This window comes from Hesperophylax consimilis, chromosome 1, assembly GCF_061612785.1.
Source record: "Hesperophylax consimilis isolate HC1 chromosome 1, BYU_Hcon_1.0, whole genome shotgun sequence".
Lineage (NCBI taxonomy): Eukaryota > Metazoa > Arthropoda > Insecta > Trichoptera > Limnephilidae > Hesperophylax > Hesperophylax consimilis.
In genome coordinates this window covers 21,616,114-21,636,988 of record NC_142836.1, presented here as the reverse complement: position 1 = coordinate 21,636,988, position 20,875 = coordinate 21,616,114, and the positions used below count along the sequence as shown (strand labels likewise).

Genomic DNA, 20,875 nt, shown 5'->3' with positions numbered 1-20,875 from the left:
AGCCGAGGAATTGAACACACTACGCCTGGGTGGGACTCAAACTCGATGTAAGGCCTGCAATACCGTTTTTAACCGGTTTTACAATAATTTGAAGAGATTCTTAATAAATTAGCAATATTTTTTCTCAATACAATCCATTTGACACAGGATGGATAGTCAAATACAAGACAAGGGAACGTAAAGAAATTTACGTTGCCTTCTTTATGCACCGTCTGTATTCTCTCTGATTTATTTTGAAATCTGTAAACTTCCTCCACCGACGATTAATTTTAATATACTTACCTAATTAAAAATTTTATTGCCCGGAAATGCAATTCGATGCCAATAAAGTTTGTGATCTTGCTATTTTTGATAAATGTAGAAGCAATATAAAAACATGTTGCGCAACGAGACACTTGCAAAACAAGCGCGGAAAGAGAAAATACATTCATCTCGTAATCTCATTGCTGTCACATCTACGGCAAGAAGTAAATTACCTACTCACCTACCAACAAATGGAAAAAAGTTTTATGGGAAAACGTACGATGAGAAAAACAAATGACGATTTTGAGGGTCGTAAAAATTAGAATTTGATGAAAATATTGTATCCGCTTAGAGAATGAATGATCATAACAACTTGATTTCATCACATTTCTACGGCATATGTTCCACCAAGTTTGTTTAACCCACAAATTGGTCAAATACTAGTTTTTTTAACTGTTTTTATGTATACTGACGAAAAGTGTCAACGTCCCTATGGCATCCCAATTTTGAGAAATTCAGTGAGTCTGGAGAGGAAGGAGAAGAAGAAAAAACAAGAGGCAAAATAGGAAGATACCTGACTAATCGAAATGACCATAGAAAAATCCATTTGAAGTAATTTGAAGATTTCTAATAAGGGCTATACCTAATGGCAGTATCTCTTGACAAATTTCAACAACAACTTACATATTTTTGAACACTTAAATTAATATTTCCGCAATGCTGATATTGAAAATACTGATAACAGCTGCATTGACCTAGAAATTCAAGGCAGACAATGCTGCTCAAATTTAAGGACGACAGAGCATACCTTCCACCTGCTTAAAGTGTGATAAGAAAACTTTGCAGTAATACGTATTTAATCCATTTGAAATGACAACCGCGTTTAGGACACACATAATTAATTACACCGCGGAATTTCTTTACAGCACTGACCTAATAACAACTGCAAAACAATGTAGGTATACAAAACAAAGAATTTAAATTCATCAGGTCTCGTAAAGACATCATCCTAAACAATTCCAGACAATGGGCACATTTCGCACACATGCTGTTGCCTCTGGATGAATGACACCGCGTGATGCAATTCTATCGCATTTACAAATTATTGCAAGCGGTGTTTTATTAACACCCACTGAACTTTATTTATACTCTAGAACTGTGATCGGTAGTAATTTAGAAGTTGCCAATTCGATTTAATTAATTTTGAACATATAGAGCGATGAACGAAGAAAGGAGTGTAATGAATAAAATAGGTTTATGAAGCGAATGTCAATGGTACAAGAGGTCGGGGACGCCTGAGGAAGACATAACACGATCAAGTGAATCAATTACTTGGACCGGGTCATGTTAAGAGTCAGAATAACAGAATATATTGGGAATGAGTGATAAGACGAATTCGAGAAGTGGCCCATCCCCTCTACCCAGAAATACCACGATGGTTAGTTACGTAAGGTAGTTTCATCAATTTTCTTAGAAGTTTTTCGCCCAGAAAGGCCAATGAAATTGTTTATCTGTTGAAGAAATTCAACATTTCAAAGTGTTTGATAAATATCAGCAAAATGAGGAATAATGGAACTTGCTTCGGGCATACGAGACCTTTCCGTGATTTTAGAAGCAAATATCTCTACTCTCCCACATATCGGACATTGTCTCCTGCGCCAACAAAATGCTTGTATTTGTTCTTCGTAATGTGAGATTAATTAATAACGGAATCGCATTATGGAGAACATGTGAAGCTCATTATATGATCTCCTTCGGAACAAAACAATATCCTAGAAATAGAAAAGGTACAAAAGAGGTTTATGCGTTACATATATATATGAGACAATATACGTACCATCCATGTCTGTATCCGTCTTTGTTCTCAACAGGAGTGCTCGATTTCAACACCTTAGATTTTAGAAGGAAGCCGAAAAATATTTTTTGGCAAACATTTTTTTTAAACTAATCTCTGGAACTAAACTACGTGTATATATGTCCCTAACAAGTATACTCGTCTGAGATCCCATGCACTCTTTTATACTCCGTGAACGAGGACTTCTGCCTATCAGAACGCGCCAATCAACAGATCGACCCAACTGCTTAACGATTCTGCATTGACCATCGACATTTTTAAGTCACTTGACAGTTAAGCAACTATAGTTTTTATTTTAAACTGTCTCTATAACCTTTTATTCTCACATGTACCTCAAAATTGTAATCTTCTCCATAATATATTGGTGTATAACCGTTTTATGGCGAACATGAATAAATAAATACGGACAAGCCTGCACTTCTATCAGTTAATTCTTTACAAAATATATTTATTAATAACTAGTAAATTATAAACCGCCGCTGACGCAAATTATGAAATAAAGCGGGCGCTATGGCAAGGGCATTGGAAACATTTAATATTACGCCTTGTGAACAAGTTACACAATGAATAGAATAGGTGCTATAAAATGTTAGCAAGAGATGTTGGCAACATTATACATTATTATATGTGTCGTGTAACATTTCGCATGCATTTTCAAGGCTGAGATTACTATAAATACACGCAAGAAACTAGTAAAAAAACATAGACAGAAGTGAAGATTAAATAATAAGCAATGTTGGATGTTGTATTATACAAAAAACAACCACTCTTCTTTTTTACCAGAACTTGAGGATGCTGGGTGTAAGTTTTTTGTAAAGGTGGAGTGAGCCTGAGTCTTGAAATGATCCATGTTGTAGGAGGGAGAAAACACAGAACCCATCAATAATCATATTATCTTAGTTATATAATTTTTTTTTTTTTTTTTAATTTTCTTTATTCATAAAAATATATTAGGATACAGGTTTTTTACACGCTTTTCGACTACCACACTAGACACATGTCCGTATTATGGTAGTCGAAATTTGTGTATAATTATATACATGTAATACATGATTCATTCAGTAGTAAAATAGGTGTAGGTTAAATAGGTTTAACTGAAAATAAGAAAGCGATGAAAATAAAAGATAAATTAAATAATTATTTTAAAAAGAAATTTTAAACAGAATTGAAATGAAAAAAAAAGAATAATAAAGCAAATGAACTTATTTAATGATGTCAGGTATTCTTTAAAATAGTTCTTTCCCTTCATAAATAACCAATACTGAATATATAATATTATGTACATGATCACATACAGGAAAGGAATTGGAGTAGGTGAATCTTGTAAACATAAAGATAAAAATAAGGTAGGATACAAATAAAAAAATATTATTTACAATTAACCACAAATTGGCGTGTATGAATAGGAAAAAGATAATTAAACTGTTACAAAATAAAACATATTTTATCAAATGGTTAACCCGTAGAAACAAATTAAAAATAAAATACTTTATCAAAAATAAATTTCTTGTAAAACAATTAAATTGTAAATAAAAAAAATGGTTTCGCTGAGGAGTGTACCTTCCTCCCCGGGGAATGGAATCTAAAAACCTCAACAAATGCCGATCGGGTAGAACTGACATTTATTTCGTACATAATACTTATATTTCCGCTTCCAAGATTTCTATTAATTCAAAACAAAGGTAAAATTAAAATAGATGAATTTAAAAAGGAATGTAAAATAATATTATTATCCGTGGTCTTATCGTTCTTGCTTATTATTTTTCATACCACCATTCAACCAACCGTATCAAGCACATAAACATAGCAAATCAACATTACTACATCTTCTGTTACTTGGTAGACTATTTAAATTCGTACTTAAACAAAATCACATGGGAATTCAAATTAACTTATCGTTTTGAGAGTTACACGCAACATTGCAGCGAGTAATTTATCGGCGTAATAAAATAATTAATCGAATAACTATGCATTCTATTGAATTAATCTTAAAGCGTTGCATTAAGACTAATCATAAATCATGATTTATTTGACAAAGCGTCTGCTTATTTGCTCACCGTCCAGCAATAATGGGTAAACTGTACACTAAAGCTGAGTTCATACTGGAACACTTTCGATACTAGTGAAATCTCGTTAACTGTGCCATCATTATTATTATTATTCATGTCTGCGTGTGAGAACACTGCGCCTACAGGTAATAAATAGTGCGGTGTTAACACTTGGGATATATGGTAAATTAATATCCACAGCTACACTACTAGTAGATACTCTACCGCACTGAGATCATAATACAGTCTCTCGTATGGCCGAGTGAGAGGAGAAATCAAGCGTTAGATTCAATTCAACATTATGACCAACTCAGATCTACGGTCAACAAACATCATATAAATTCAGTTATAAAACAAACACAAATCTGCCTCTGTGGTATAGGTGTAAGGCTCTTGACTAGCAACCCGAAGGTCGCGGGTTCAAATCCCGACGTGCGCAATTAAACTGAATAACATGTGATTAATTTGTGTTATTTCACTATTTATTAATTTAAAATTATATATAGTATACTTGCGGCACGTTCCAAAGCAGAAGATACTCTCAGCATCGCCCTGGTGTAAGACCACCACTCATAAATTAAAGGTTGCTTTAAATGACTTTAGCCGTGTTTGGTGGCCAGATCTGAATGGCCAGGTACTTCCCACCTTCCCCCTCCACATTTCAGCACTACCTTAAGTATCATAACATACCCCAAATGGTGGTGCCATGGTCTCACTGGCTCCAGAAGGATGGGAGTAGTTGGGACTCTCGTGCAGTAATCGCGTAAAGTAAAAACAAATACCATTGATAAAATTATGAAAATACAAGATATGTTTATTGTTCTTATCTGTAAAATAAATATCTTGTATTGTCTACATTTTGTAATATGATAATGAAAATGTTACGCAGGAACAGTTTTTTTTTCTTTTTTGATTTAATGTTAGTTTCAAATTTATCATCCTTCCATTTGTCACTTTTATAACTAAAACCACAATTTTAGTCGCTTAAGTTTATTCCAAAAATGTAATCAATATTTGTATAAAATAAGCATTGGACAACAGAAAATAATATAATAGGTATGTACTATTAGTACACTCTTAACCAATCTGTCAAATAGGAAAATGTATTACGATTCCAGAATAGATAATGTTTTGTCGTACATTTGAATCACGTAGAATTAATTACCTGTAATTCATTTCTAATTTACAACAAAATTAATGAGTCTGGCAAAACGTCAAAATATCGACGATTGCACTAAGTAGGAACTCACAACTGCAATACGTTTATAGACCGTTAGGTTATATCTCACTTAAAGTAGCTTCGATGATTTAAATATATAGGTAATACACCATGTTTGAAAGGTTAAAAATAAAATTGAAGAAAGTGAATTGCTAATGGCGTTTAGATGCTAGCTACATAACTCGAAGTCAATAAAAATATTACGCAAATTACAATTTTTAAAATATGTGCGAAAGTGAAAATTGTACCCAATTTAGAATCGATAATGGGCTAATAAAAAATCTGAACTTGCATTCAATAGACTTAAATAGGTAGGAAATACAAATAAGTAAACCAAAATTCATGAAAATGCAAGTTTCGAAAGCAGAGCTGTTATCAAACACAAAAAACCTACTTCTATGTTACCTGTTCGTTCCTATAACTACCGAGTTTTGTTCTTTATTTTTTATTGTTATTAACTTATCACTGACAACACGGTCAAAACCCAAAACATATATTTTTGAATGTAAGTGTGTTAGCCGTTTAGGCCACAGTTGTAATTATGTTTGTCATTAAGTCACCACTTCTTAGTCAGTAGTTATAAGCCTTAGCCGTAAGTCACTAGATATAAGTGTTTGATGTAAGTCACTAGATTTAAGTCAGTAGTGTAAGTCTTAGTAGTAAGTCAGTAGTGTAAGTCTTAGTACTAGTGTAAGTCACTAGATTTAGGTTTTAGAAGTAACCCACTAGTTATTATTTTGAATCTTAGTTGCAAGCCACTAATATTTGTTATGCAATGTATATTTATACAGCACCCTTGAGATGTTTTTCACGAAACCGGGGCTATATAAATAAGCCAAATATTATCATTATTATGGTTCCATGATAACTCAACACAGTGACAATTCAACACACTTTTAAAAAGTGGTATAAAGTCATTAGAAACGATGAAAAAAAAATTTAAACCTAACCTAACCTACTTAACCCAGTTAATAAAGTTTTTGTTTCATCACTTTCCATGACTTTATATAACTTTTTAAGCATGTGATGAATTACCATTTTGATGATTTATCCGGTCACCCATTATTATATGTGTCGGTATGTCTGTAATGTATGTGGGTGTGTGCGTAGTTGTTTGTCCACGTGACTTTTAATTTAATGTATCAATTTAAAATGTTTCAAATTGGAATTATAATATCCCGTAATTTTCGCGGTATCATAATAATATGTAATAATACACACCATCGCTTGGTCTACGTCAGCATATCGCTTGCCATACGCTACCAATGCCGAATGTAAAGCGAGCGATACACTGAAATAGGCCAAGCCACGAAAATACAGCGCGCTTATGGCGTGGTTTGTCACAGGCTTAAACATTTTCCATTAAAATATTCAACTATGTAGTAGGTACTTATATTTCTAAATAATTTAGCTAAGTTCATGCCGATGTTGCTCTAATAGATTGATTTGAAAAAAGAATTCGTAATGCTTTTTATATGGTGCAAATCGATTATTCTACGATCTATTCATTTTGTCTATGATATTTGAAAGTTATTTGAAGTTTATTTGAGTTTGGGTGAAAATACTAATAAGGTGAAATTCGTACAGATTTATGTTCGAGGGATATAACTGTTCAAACAAATTGAACAAGGTTTTATGTGGAACAACAAAACGATGTTTGTGAAAGTAAAATAAATAAAATAATATGTGTGTTTATAATTCTGTTTTTTGTTCAATATTATAAATTGACCGGTCGGTGGCTGAGTTGACATCGCGATTGGGACCCACCCAGGCGTAGTGTGTTCAATTCCTCGGCTGGCTAAGTTACTCGCTTACTGTGGTGGTAGTAGGGGATTTTAAAATTTTGTCAAGTTATTCGTAACCCGGGAATGTTTGTCTTTTTTATTTTAAAAAAATCAATGAACTTGGAGATACATAGATTAGCGGTACTTTTATACAATCATTTTTATGCTTTCTATAAATAACTACCTACTATATAAACCGTAGCGATCGATGAATAATTTTATACAACATATTATTTTCTTCCTACTTTATATGAAACCGCACAAGAGTCCCAACCACTCCTAACCATCTGGAGCCAGTGATACTTTGACATACCCAATAGGCCACTTGCATGGATTTCATAACGACTTGGAAAAAATCGTGTGGATAGATCTTTTTACTAAGATTACGAAAATGTTAGTAAAATTTTGTAGAAATGTACATTTATTTTTATTTTTAAATAAATAAATCCATTATTTGGGCTCGTGTCGTCACTACATGAAAATTTCCCGTCTACTGAAAATGTTCCTATTAATTTTGTAAAATTCCACACTGATTTAATTTTTTTATATGGCATCACTTTGATTTCAGGCGAATTTTTGAATTCGTTCACTAGATTTATTGTTTGTTCTCTGCGAACTTTTCATTTGGTTTGAATTTTTGACAGATGTGAAGAGAACCCCGTACAATTTAGATGTCGGTACGTGTTTTAGAGGTATAATGGTTATGGTGCTGATTTTATCAAAATCAAATTTTATAATATTCTTATTATTATTATAATTTACAAGTACAAGTATATTACATTGGATTTATTAATATAGACGTTGTACATTATAATGATTTATGATCAATAAGATGGATCAAGGAAAAAATATTTATGAGATGTAATATTTTTGGTATGCCTCGTTATTCTGCTGTGTCATTCGTGTGGAAAACGTTTTTTTTTTAAATGATTTTCGGCTATGTAATCATTGTTTTTTCTCACCTATAAAATTATGTCCCGTCTTTCCGGTTTATAAAAAAGGTCTGATTTTTCGGATTGAAATTTTCAAAAAATCCCCAGGGTTTCAAAAATACGATTAAAAAAATAATAATAATACAGAATGTCTTAGAATATTTTCCTTAACCGGAAAAAAAAATTAAAAAATATGATGCAAGTGGCCTATTGGTGTATGTTGTGGGGCTGAAGGTAGTGGGGCGGGGAAGGAGATAGGAAAGATAAATGTGGGGAAGTCCCATGCCATTTCAAGGAACTTTTCAATTCTGAATGGTGGTTATAATAATAATAAAATATTTAAATATTATATTATAGCGCCGTTTTGTGCAAAATCACCTTAATGGCGATGTACAAATATATAATACATGTCTACAATGATCTATGTTATTACTAACTATATTATGCAGATAATATACAGTAGGTACCATGTTTACATGGTAGGTCACTTGAGATTAACACTGTTTCATTGTATATTGGCGAAATTTAGATACAGTTCGCACGCATAATTGGATTATCCGGTATTTATTTAAAAAATATATATTTATGTTCTTTAATGAGCGTGTTTAGGAAAGGAAAAGCAAATTTTATGATGGGCGGTACTACAGTACAAGGTTTTGATCAGAATTTACTTTCCTAAATGTGGTTCGTTCCTCGGTATAAGACAGATTTCGAATAATGTAAATCCAAAAAGAATTAATATTTAATAGTTATACTGAGAGAATCTTCCATTATGGTGCCGCAAATATACTTTGTATTATTTTTAATGAATAAATAGTGAAATAACACAAATTAATCAAATAAAATTTACTTGCGCACGCTGGGATTTGAACCCGAAAACTCCAGCTTACTAGTCGAGAGCATTACAGCTCAGCCACTAATGTCATACGATATCTTCAACGTGTCTATAATTGAATTATTATCAACTCGGATGACTAGATATTTTTTATTGTTCGCGTGGCGTGTAATTAAAATGGAAATTTAGCATAATATAATTTACACAATGTAAAAAAAATACACACTATACTTATTAGAACTAACACTGTAGGTAGGTATAATAATAGAAACTTTCAGTTTCATTTGAATTAATCTCGAAGAAAAATTTGAATATGAATTTAATTTAAATCTTTACATCAATGAGTTCATGATCGATTAAGCAATTATGGAAAAGTATTATTATGCAACTTTAAATTTCAGCTCTGACCAGAAATCCACTGTGTAATGTTTTACCCACTTACTAATAAAGTTATAGTAAATTTCGCACACCCGAGAAACGACTATTATTTATGTATGGTAAACGGTCGTTTACCAGTCGTATAAAGTTTAAAACACGTTTATGATTTAATAAAGCAATAGAAAACGATTACTGGTTCATATGTCATTAACCTTATATAGTGACACGGAGAGCACACTCAATTTTACGCTTAACACAATTTAATATTTTACAGTATTTTTAAACAGTGAAACTAACAAGTTAACGAGTCATTGAGAGACTGCAAGTTTAAAGAAGTCGGAGAGCAATCCTGCTGGTTCCTAAATTCATAACTGAGTGAGCATTGTCAATATAATTAAAAGTCAAAACATTAAGTATTATTGTCACCCAAACTACTACCGCGCGGCTGGGTCCCTAGTATCTACTTCAAATCACTCCACCTTAAATACAGGCTGACCCATCCTCCATTTTTCCAAAAAAAAAAAAAATTTTAAGTTAATAAAATGGATTCCCAAGGATTCATCAATCTGGCGAGAAACGCGGTTGAGGCCCTCACTGAATTAATAATTGACCCAACAAGCAAATTAAACAAAGATCAAATTGCAAAAATGGTACCAAAAACAAATGCTATTCTCGGAACCATTGCTCAAATGGCTGCCAAAATGGCAGCACTCGAGGGTGAGCTGTCAGCTTTTAAAGCATTATCCAATAAACCTAACTCAGTAGTATCTACTTGTGAAGCAGCCGACGAACTCGAAGAAAGAAAAAAAAGAGCAAATAATCTAATAATCATAAATATTCCTGAAAGCTCTAAGCTCAACCAAATAGAAAAAATACAAGATGACAAAATACAAATTACAAATATCTTGAATAAGATTGATAGTAACATTGAAATTAACTCTATCAACACATTACGCCTTGGAGCAGTGAGGCCGGATAAACCTAGGCCCGTTAAGGTTATTCTAAAGAACTCCACTGAAGCAATAAATATCCTCAGGAGAAAGAACTTTTATCTGACCAACTCCACTGTTAAAATCTTTTCCGACCAAAGACCGAACCAACGAAAATTCTTGTCGGACCTCCGCAAAGAATTGGAAACTCGGATAAAGGGAGGAGAAGTTGGGTTAACAATAAAATATATGAATAACAAGCCCACAATAATAAGGTCAACTTCAAAAAACTCAAACACATCATCGGATACGGCCAAAATATCCGAGGCTGCCGTACCAAACTCATAGAGCTACAAACTACTCTTCCACTACTCCAACACATTGAAGTTTTTCTTCTTACCGAAACTTGGCTTGATCCTGATATTCACACCGAGGAACTTGGATTTTCATCTTACAACACCTACCGCCTTGACAGAAATCCAGCCACTAGTACTAAAATCAGAGGAGGAGGAGTTCTTATATCCGTTACAAAATTACTGCCATCCACTCGATTAATTTGTAAACATCTGGACGTGGAACAGGTATTCGTTTTACTAAAAACTAAATCAGGCAAAATTCTACTGGGATGTGTCTACATTCCTCCTGGATCCAATATCACAGTCTACAGAAACCACATAGATGACCTCGAAACCTTTAAAAATAAATACCCTGATGCCAGAACAATTTTATTTGGTGACTATAATACCCCTTGCATTGATTGGATGAATAAGGACTCTTATCACAACTTAAGCCTACCAGAAAATGCCCGCGAAATAATAGATATGACGAACTTACTCTCTCTACATCAAGTCAATCAAGTCTACAATACCAATAATCGACTGCTGGATTTAGTATTCTGCAGTGATACCTCAGTCCATATTGCTAAATCAGTTGACGAGCTTCTCCCCCTAGACTGCCACCACCCCGCCCTAAGCATAACCATCACTACTAATAACTCACCAGATGACACAACTGTTCTTCCTAACCTAACTTATAATTTCTCCAAAGCTGACTATTCTAACATGAATCAATATCTTGCAAATGAAGACTGGTCATTTCTTCACCATAATAATACTATTAACTATAATCTTGAATTATTTTACAAAATTATTAATAAGGCCATTGAAAGCTTTGTACCACTTTCACACTTCAAGGAAGCGAAGTTCCCAAAATGGTTCGGTGGCGAGCTAATAAACCTAGTTATCTGTAAAAAAATTGCACACAAAAACTTTAAAGAATCGAACTCTCTTATCGACTACAAGATATTTCACAACTATAGAACTCAATGTAAAAAACTATCAAGAACTTCATATTTCAATTATATAAATGGAATCGAAAACTCTATACCTTCTAATATACAAAACTTTTTCACTCACGTTAACTCTCTTAGAAAAAACAAACAAGGTTTACCCCTTTCAATGCACTTCAAAGAAAAGAGTAGTACTGACATGAATGTAAAAGTTAACTATTTTGCTGATTATTTTAAAAGCGTCTATGACGAAGATATCCCAGACAATTATACACCACCTTCGTCGCTTAACGAGAGCATACATATCCCTGCCATACACATCAACATAAACGATGTTATAAGTAAAATCAAATCCTTAGACAAAAACAAAAAGGCTGGACCTGATAATGTACATCCCAATATCCTGATAAATTGCATTACTTCACTGGCTGAGCCGATTTTTCTATTGTTTAATCAATCCCTTGACACAGGGTGCTTCCCTGATATTTGGAAACGTTGTTATCTAACTCCTATATTTAAAAAGGGTAATAAAAGTGATGTTACTAACTATAGACCAATATGTAAGCTATCTGTAATTCCTAAACTTTTTGAAAAACTATTACTTGATAAAATTTCACCATGTATTAACCATCTCATTGTTCCGATTCAACACGGATTTTTGTCAGGTAGATCAACTCTGACAAATCTCTCGTTATATGAAAACTATATATCAAACGCATTAGCTAACAGAACTCAAGTCGATTCCATATATACGGACTTTATCAAGGCCTTTGACAAAGTATGCCATAAAATTCTCCTGATCAAACTACGTAAGCTCGGTATTGGCGGAAAACTTTTAGAATGGTTTGCTAGCTATCTAACTAATAGAGTTTTACTTGTAAAAATCAATTTGTTCATTTCCAATCAATTTATAGCTACCAGTGGTGTACCACAGGGGTCTCATTTAGGCCCAATATTATTTTTACTGTTCATAAATGATATTGTAAATATATTTGATGAAGATATTAATACATTACTTTTCGCAGATGATTTAAAAATATTTAAAATAATCAAAAGTGCTGAAGATTGTATCTGTCTACAAAATAATTTGAACAGGTTAATTAATTGGTGTTCTTTTAACAAACTTCATCTGAACATAAATAAGTGTTATTCAATTAAATTTTACAGAATAAATCAACCAATTATTCATTCATATAAACTCAATAACTCAATCCTTACCTCTGTCGAAGAAATTAATGACCTGGGGATAACTTTCGACTCTAAATTAAACTTCATATCGCATATAAATAATATTAATAATAAAGGAATGAAAATGCTAGGCTTCATTCTTCGAAATTCCAGAGGTTTCAAGAATATTTCAACATTAAAAATTTTGTATACATCCCTGGTTCGTAGTCAAGTCGAATATAACTCCTCGATCTGGTCCCCCCACTACAAATTACATTCAGATTCAATCGAAAAAATTCAACATAAATTCTTAAGACACATTAATTTTAAATTCGGTATTCCCATTGAAAATATAAATTATAATTACTTGATGAAAAATCTAAATTTATTAAAACTCTCAGATCGAAGAATTATATCCGACTTAATATTTATGTTCAAAATTGTAAATGGTAGTATAGACAGTCCTGATTTAATTAACCTCATTGAATTTCATATACCCACGAGAGCTACTCGTTCTAAAATTTTGTTTAAATGCAACAATATCAGGACTGAGTATTCCAAACACTCGCTTGTACCTAGGTTGCATGAAGTTAGTAATAGATACGCAGATGTGGCAGATCTATTTAACTGCACGCAAGGTAGGTACAAGAGGGCTATGCTATCAAATCTTTTCAATCAATATTAATTTAATCTAATTCTGCCTTATTTGCACTATACAAACTTATGTACTTGTATCTCTTGTTTACTTACTTACCTACTTACTCTCTAATGTCATTTCACAATCAAATGCCACATATATTTGTAATTCTTTTTTAAAAATATTTTAACTGTGACATGTTATCATTGTTTATGGTATATTTATACCGTTGATATTAAATAAATATGTGGAAAGGAGGCAGAAGGGATGTTCCAGATTTTTTAGATTTGGTCACCAAACACGGTTAAAGCCATTTCAAGCAATATTTAGATTCTGAAAGGCGGTCTTCCAGGTAGGTACTGAGAGTATCTGCCACTGTGGTAACCAAAAACATGTCTTTCAATATAATAATATCAAATCTCGGGCGAAGGTGAATAATTGCATATACTAGTTATTTATAAAATGTTGTTAGTATCGTTAAAAGCATGAATTATTCATTAATCGTTGATAATTCATTTGGTTTTGCGGTAAGTTTGGATGCAGAACAACCTTGACCATATTTCAGGTAGGTACCCGGGACCTGCAGGCGGAGATGTGATCTCATATTATTTAAAACCGGTCTGGGCTCACTGCAAGTGAAAACGCGAACCGCCTCGCATCACAATTCCTTGTTAATAATATTCAAATTATGCTGGTAACAGGGATGCAGATTTGGACCAAGGTAAGGAAAAAACAAAAAATATTTCGAAAACAGAAAAATCGTTTATTACGTTCCAGTTCCGGTTCAAGATGGTGGCCGGATACTACCTTTTTATCCTCCCAGATTTGCATGATCGTGGTTCCTAGTAGGAACTAACTACGAGTTTTCAAATCGGAATAATAAATATTATGGTGCCGACCGGACTGAAGAATGTTTGAAAAAAGAATTGTCAATGAGATTTCTTTATGGTTTATATAAATAAGGAAAATTTATATTTTGATTTATTTAAGAGAAAACTAGAAACATATTTTTTGGACGCGATGTCTATTGTTCACAGACAAACGCTTTGAGGTTAAAATTATAACGTATTTAATTTAAATAAAAATGTTCGCCGAGGGAGCCAGTAGTACTATTGTAACAGGACTAACTAACTAACAGGACACATGTAGTCACTGGGGGTAGAAGGTAGCAATAGATGAAATGAGAAGAGGATGAAAAAACGATTAATTTATAAGGCCAGCCAATGTGCCGCCATGATAGGAAAAGGGGAGAGATAATATCTGGAGAAGTATGCTGTGGAACCAGAAGGCATCGCCAAACACCCAACAACAACTTTGAGGAATTTTATCAGAGGGATTCGACTACAGCCAAAAACACATAAATAGATGGCGACTCTGTTTTATACTATTTAGGATTAATAATAAACCCTAAATATAAGAATAAAAGTACTTAAAAGAGGAGAAATAAATCTACAAAATGCCCAACAATTAAAAATATGGTGGGTAGTAGGGTAGATTTAGGAGTAAATGGCCATACTGTTTCTCAGACGAGCGGTCACCTCGGTGAGTGTTGAAAACAGGCGGGCAACCTCGCCACTTACCCGCGGAGACCTCGTGAGATCATCTCACGGAGGCAGGTAGGTAACGGGTACCTACTTAGCGAAGTTTTGTTTTTCATTCGCTAAAAAGGGAAACGCACTGGGGATCCCAAACCAAACACAGTCCTACACGCATACAACTAATACGTCTAGACATTATTGATTTTGGCACGACATCTAGTTCCTTCATCATTTTCATTATTGGTATTTTTTTTAAACAAGTTTCTTTTATAACGCACTTTTTGTCACAAAACGGTTCCTTTCGAATTTCAAATAATTATAAAAATATGGCGACTCCATTTGTTTGACAGGTAAATTGGTAAAATTTTGGTTTATAACAGCTCCATACCCCATGATGGCAATGACGTTTCTAGCTAAAAATAAATGACTTTGAAATCGAGACAGGAAAGATGTGAAAATTTCAAGACGCTAGAATTCACCGTTCGAGATTTTTTGTCGAGACAAACTAACATTATTTTCTGCTTTATAGTAATGATGCATTGCGTTTTACAAAAAATATTATTTAATAACTTATGAAAAGAAGAGCTAAAGTACGCCCAAAAATTGCATTTGGGAGCCACCTACGGGCTGGAGCCCCACAATACTTGATAACCCTACTTGATTCAGTGTAAAGAAAGATGGTCCGTCAGATTGGCAATCCATTGTCAACAGACAGATTGCCATCTCTAATGTACAGACCCAACGTGGGCATGCTGAGTCTGTTCTACAAATATTTTAATGGAGCCTGCTAAGGAGCTAGCAGCATTGATCCCCGGTGCACTGGTGTACGTGCGTGAAACTCGACGGACACGAGCAGAACAAAGTTCAAATTGGCTGCATTAGAACGGGTCGTTTCTTCAACTCGTTTTGTGGCGGTTAATATGTGGAACAAGGTACCGGCATCTGTTTTTCCTCCTTCGTATAATCCGAGCCTCTTCAGGACCCACATTAATAAATCCCTTCCTACAGCCCCTACCTTAACCCGCCTCATAACGCTACCCAACCGGGTGGCGACATTGTTCCCCAGTCTTTACACTGCACAGACGGGGTGCTCTTGTGAGGGGTCACATAAAAAAAATTAAAAGAACACGCTAGAAAATTAGTCAAAAACTTTTCAAATCATCTTTTCAAATTAGCTTATTGTTAACACTTGTGGACCCATTCTCAATAAAAATAATAAGCATACGTACCCAAACATAATGTCTGTTCGAAAAGTGCATATACATTTATAGTTAGGTACCTACATGCATACTTAAAGTGAAATAAAATTAAAAAACTGCGCTATTTGTGTTTTTATTAGATACACCAATATACACAATTCTGACTTTGTGTTGTTCGCGTCAAATCTAATTGCGCGACCTAAAATAACTGCCACGGCAGAAACAGTGAATGAATGCAATTAGTCAATGAAATTATCAATTATGACAGACATTCATAATAATTTTAAAAGATGTTGAGTTTCACTTGGTAATCTGCCATTTTATTACAATCATATAAATGAAAGAACGACCAATCGCAGCGGGGGAAATCATTAATGGACAGAATCATCTCAAACTTTCTAGCATTCAATTATGATCAATATGATCATTTGCCTCCGAAACCTCTCCCTCATTCTCATAAAAGATGCACGTAACAGAAAGAGATAGTGCAATGGATCTCTTAGCGGCAGGATCAGTATACTCTGAATTTAAAGGACGCACAATCCGAATTGATCCTTTTTTATTAAATTAAAGACAAGAATAGACCTGTCCGAATCACGGATAATCTGAATTCTACACAAATCAGTTCTAATATTGAAAATGGCAACTAAAACAGTATTCTGAAAATGTTATATTTTAGGTAGGTGCTTTATCGCTTGCCCGAATTCTTCAAAGAAACACTTCTAATTTTGAAAATGACATCTAAATACAAAGCAAATTTGAGTTCACACAACCGAAATTAGTAAATATTATGTTTGATTGATGATGGAACATTTTACAGTTTTACTGGAATGTTCTTTTCTGAAAATAATAGCATGTTTGCTGTATTCAAGCAATGCATCTGTGTGATTTAAGTATGTCTGGCTTTACTACATCCGTCGATTTATGATCTAAATTGAACCATAATATTTACTTTACAAAATGCTGAAGGTAAACTAAAATGTATACTAGTCCCAGCGAGAGGTGTGCGTGACTTCATCATTCTAGCATCTTCTGTCTTTTTCGTTTTCATACAAGACGCGTGAGAAAGAAGAGGACGACCGTCGATGACATACGTACGAGATCTCACTGCGATTAGTATAGTATAAATTTTACCTTTACTGTGGAGATGATACAAACAACAGAATAAAGAAGAAAACCTTATAAAATATGGTGCCCAAAATACGACAGTGAATCAATTTGATATCGTCATGGAATAATAAAAATTTCAAAAGATTCAAGACATTATGCAATCTTTACCAGTTTTTTTTACAAAACAAATTGATTATTTTAATGTTGAAGTCACTAAGATCTTAATCACTAAAATAATATTGTTTGAGGAACGTATTTGCGGTGTTCTCTTTAAGTAAAGCCTGTAATTTTGTTGATATTGTTGTTGTTTTTGGAAATGTTGGAAGGATGAAGGAGGTCAATCATCCCCGAAGTTAGCGCACTTTACCCCCGGGCACCTTGTATAATAAACGTAAACTTTAATACTTAAATGGTAAACTAGCATAATTCCACTTACGCAGTGGTGTTTAAAAAAATGACGTAAATAGTCGCCTCTTGTGGTAATGAGCTGAAGCCAAGTGTTATTTTAAAAAAAATGCGTATGCGTGAAGCGGACTTATACAACTTTACTTCAAACAATTCGAAATACGAACAAAATTACGCATTTATCTGATTTTTTGACAATAGACAATCAATCACATTAATTTCCACGGCGTACAAAAAACTTTCATTGTTATTATTAGTTCCAATCCATGTAACCGTTGCAGGTTGCAGGTACCTAACTACGTAATAACTAAACAATTAAATAATTAATAGACTGTCGGCTAACGCATTTACGATTACCAGTGCGTAAATTAAACGTATCTGCTCTAAATAACGTTATATTAAATAAAAAAATACTTGTCTACAAAAGGGAACCGTTCTTTCAAACATGTTTGATGTTTTATTCGTATATACGGCGGTTTGTTGGTTATATTTATAGATCTAGTTCTATGCACGGATGCAGCCTATATCGAGTTATAATCCGCAGTATGTTATGTTTGCAGAATTGAAAATGTTTAAACAATTTTATTACATTCTCGGAACATTTTATTATGATGTTGTTTGGTGTAATTTTAATATTGACATGGTTGTTTTTGTTTTGCGTGGTAAAATTGGGAATGGGAATATTTGAAGATAATATTATGTGCTAAAGTCACATAATATTCCACCAAACTTAAAAAATATATAGATAATTGATTCATAGGTAATGGTAATGCCGAAGGTTCGTCAAGTATCACAATGTTGTGGTGAAAATACAAAAATACAAGGACCGATTTCACAGTATAACATTGTATATAAGTACAACTTACCAAAAAGTGATCAGGAGTTCTCCTTTGTCAAAAGGCGAAACTAAAATCCAAAATAATTCACAAAGTAACGTAAATCGAAAAACGAACAAAAGAGCGCGATTTCGTGCGTCGTTGGAGAGAAAATTTTATTTGTCAAAATATTATGATTGTCTATGGTCAACAAACTTACGGCAAGCGTGCGAGATACAGGCGAACGGACGCACGGATTTAACCCGACTGACTTGCCGCCAAACGAGTAGTGTTCAAATACAAGCACAGAGGGAAGGCCTAGACGCGAATAAAACACATTCAAGCAAAAGAGCACTTTATAGAAGGGGAAAATCATTACGTATGAATTACCGAGGAGTAATGTTTTTGATTGGGAGTTTTTGTCGGAATTGCTCTCTTGACCCGGTAGTACCAAAAAGGCGCGCGCACAACGCATGTATTCGAAATTTCGAATATCTGTCAGATGATATAAACAAACAACGATGCGATGTACAATGCGATTGTAAACATTGGCTTAACATATTTATTATCAGCTGACGTTTTCCTTATTGGCCGGTTTCGGGATGAAGCTAGTTGTATTTTATAACTTGAATAATTCCAATTCAATTGCATTGGCCGTATGATGCGGTCGCTTTGCGCTGCGTTTTACAAGGCTGCAGATCAATATCGTATTTTAGCGGGCTTTGTTCGGTGCACGCAGTGGCCGCTAACAAAGGTAAACAAACGACAATCTAGCAGAAACCATCAGACATCTATGATACAGGTTAATACAACATTATATCAACAAATGATCATATTATAAATACTATAAAATGCATCAAATAATTATACCTACATCTATCTACCTAACATTTAGGTAGGTACAGCACTCTTGACTTTTTTCAACGTCTATATTATTATACTTATAATATTTATTAAATTATACTGGCCCATGGCCCAATTCATCTCAATTATCTACCTAAAAACACTGCCACAACCATCTTCATGTTGAAAATTTGATTTATTTTAAAATTATCATTACATTGAAATTCCAGCATGAGTAGGTACTAATATGTACTTTTATTTATATTGAAATATTTATTACATGCAGCATTGGGTGCATATTCATTGCAATTATGCAAATATTTTTGTTTAAATATCGCTCCTTAATTAGTAAATCGTTTAGTTCCTTACACAAACCTTCTCAAAGGACGTACATAATATAAGTAGGCATCAATAACCATTAGACTGTCAGTGTGTGGTTTAATCAATATTATTATAGTTTAAAAAACGGGGGAGCACGCGTAACTGCAGTGTGCTCATATTATTCAGTCTTATCATGTCCACCATCCAAATTAGGGGTGCGCAGAGATTACGTACCCACGGTAGGTACTATATCAGAGGTTCCCAAAGTGGTCTATATGGACCCCCAGGGGTCGATATCGGCTTGCTGGGGTTCTATGTCAGCGATAAAAAAATTTGGGGGTCCACGAGATTCAAATGGGGGTACATACGAGCGGACCCCCATTTAACTCAACTCAATATTTAGGAGTTCCGCAAATGACACAATACACCTAACACAAATAACACAGTTTACGTAATACTAACAATAGACTGAGAAATTACTTATTTGACATTTGTATGTTTATATATCGTTAAGTTGTTTATTGAGTTATATAAATAGATTCTACGTTCCTTTCCTCCTCAGAATTAATATATTGAACCAAAACATTGCACATTGGAAGCCGCGAATTTTCCTAGTTTCCCAACTTGTTTTTGAAAAACGTCCAGTGTAATAATGACGTTCAACATTTAGACGTACTTCACACAAACTTCAAAACTAAGTTTGAGGACATTTTGACTGTGGAAATGGAATGTTGAAGAATCAGATATCATATGACAAGAAGAACTGATCGGAATAAGCGCTAACAAAGAACTTAGGGGGCAGTTCTGTAGGGCCAGCTACAGAAAGAAATTCCCGTTGCTTATCCTGCTCCATTTTCATTTGGTGTAATACCTCACAAGGGCGCCCCTGTCTGCACAATGCAAAAATAGAGGAACTATATCGCCACCCGGTTGTAGGGCAGGCAAGGGAAGGGAATCTTTTATATTCGGCAGACAGGGGGTCTACGGAAAAAAAATGTTTGGCAAGTGGTCTACGGGGCAAAAAAGTTTGGGAACCTCTGTACTATATGTATACACACCACACATTAATGTAAGAACCAGACCACAAAGAAAATGTGAAACATTTAGGTTAGAAACAGAATAGTATTTCCAACACACTCTGTCGCGTGTATCGTTTGATGTACCTGTATGGAAAATGGTAAGATCATTGTAAAAATATTATTTTTTATTATTGTTAGTTTTATCTTTAAATGTGTTAATAGTTAATGGTGACCGCATAAATCATCAAAATGATAATTCATCACATCTTTAAAAAGATATATAAAGTCATGGAAAGTGATGAAACAAAAA

General features: G+C 33.8%; 1 protein-coding gene across 4 annotated transcripts in view; it reads right to left on the bottom strand.

Moving 5' to 3' along the window:
* The window catches only part of LOC149426439 (protein FAM107B), a 173,588-nt gene that overhangs the window by 126,432 nt on the left and 26,281 nt on the right, over positions 1-20,875 (bottom strand). For 3 of the 4 annotated variants that reach the window (XM_089651598.1, XM_089651625.1, XM_089651590.1), the window contains exon 1: positions 18,434-18,644. The exons of the other annotated variant lie outside the window; for it this stretch is intronic. The gene's annotated coding sequence lies outside the window, so the exon portion shown is untranslated. Of the gene's footprint in view, positions 1-18,433; positions 18,645-20,875 lie in introns of those variants that run through there. 4 annotated transcript variants of the gene reach the window in all.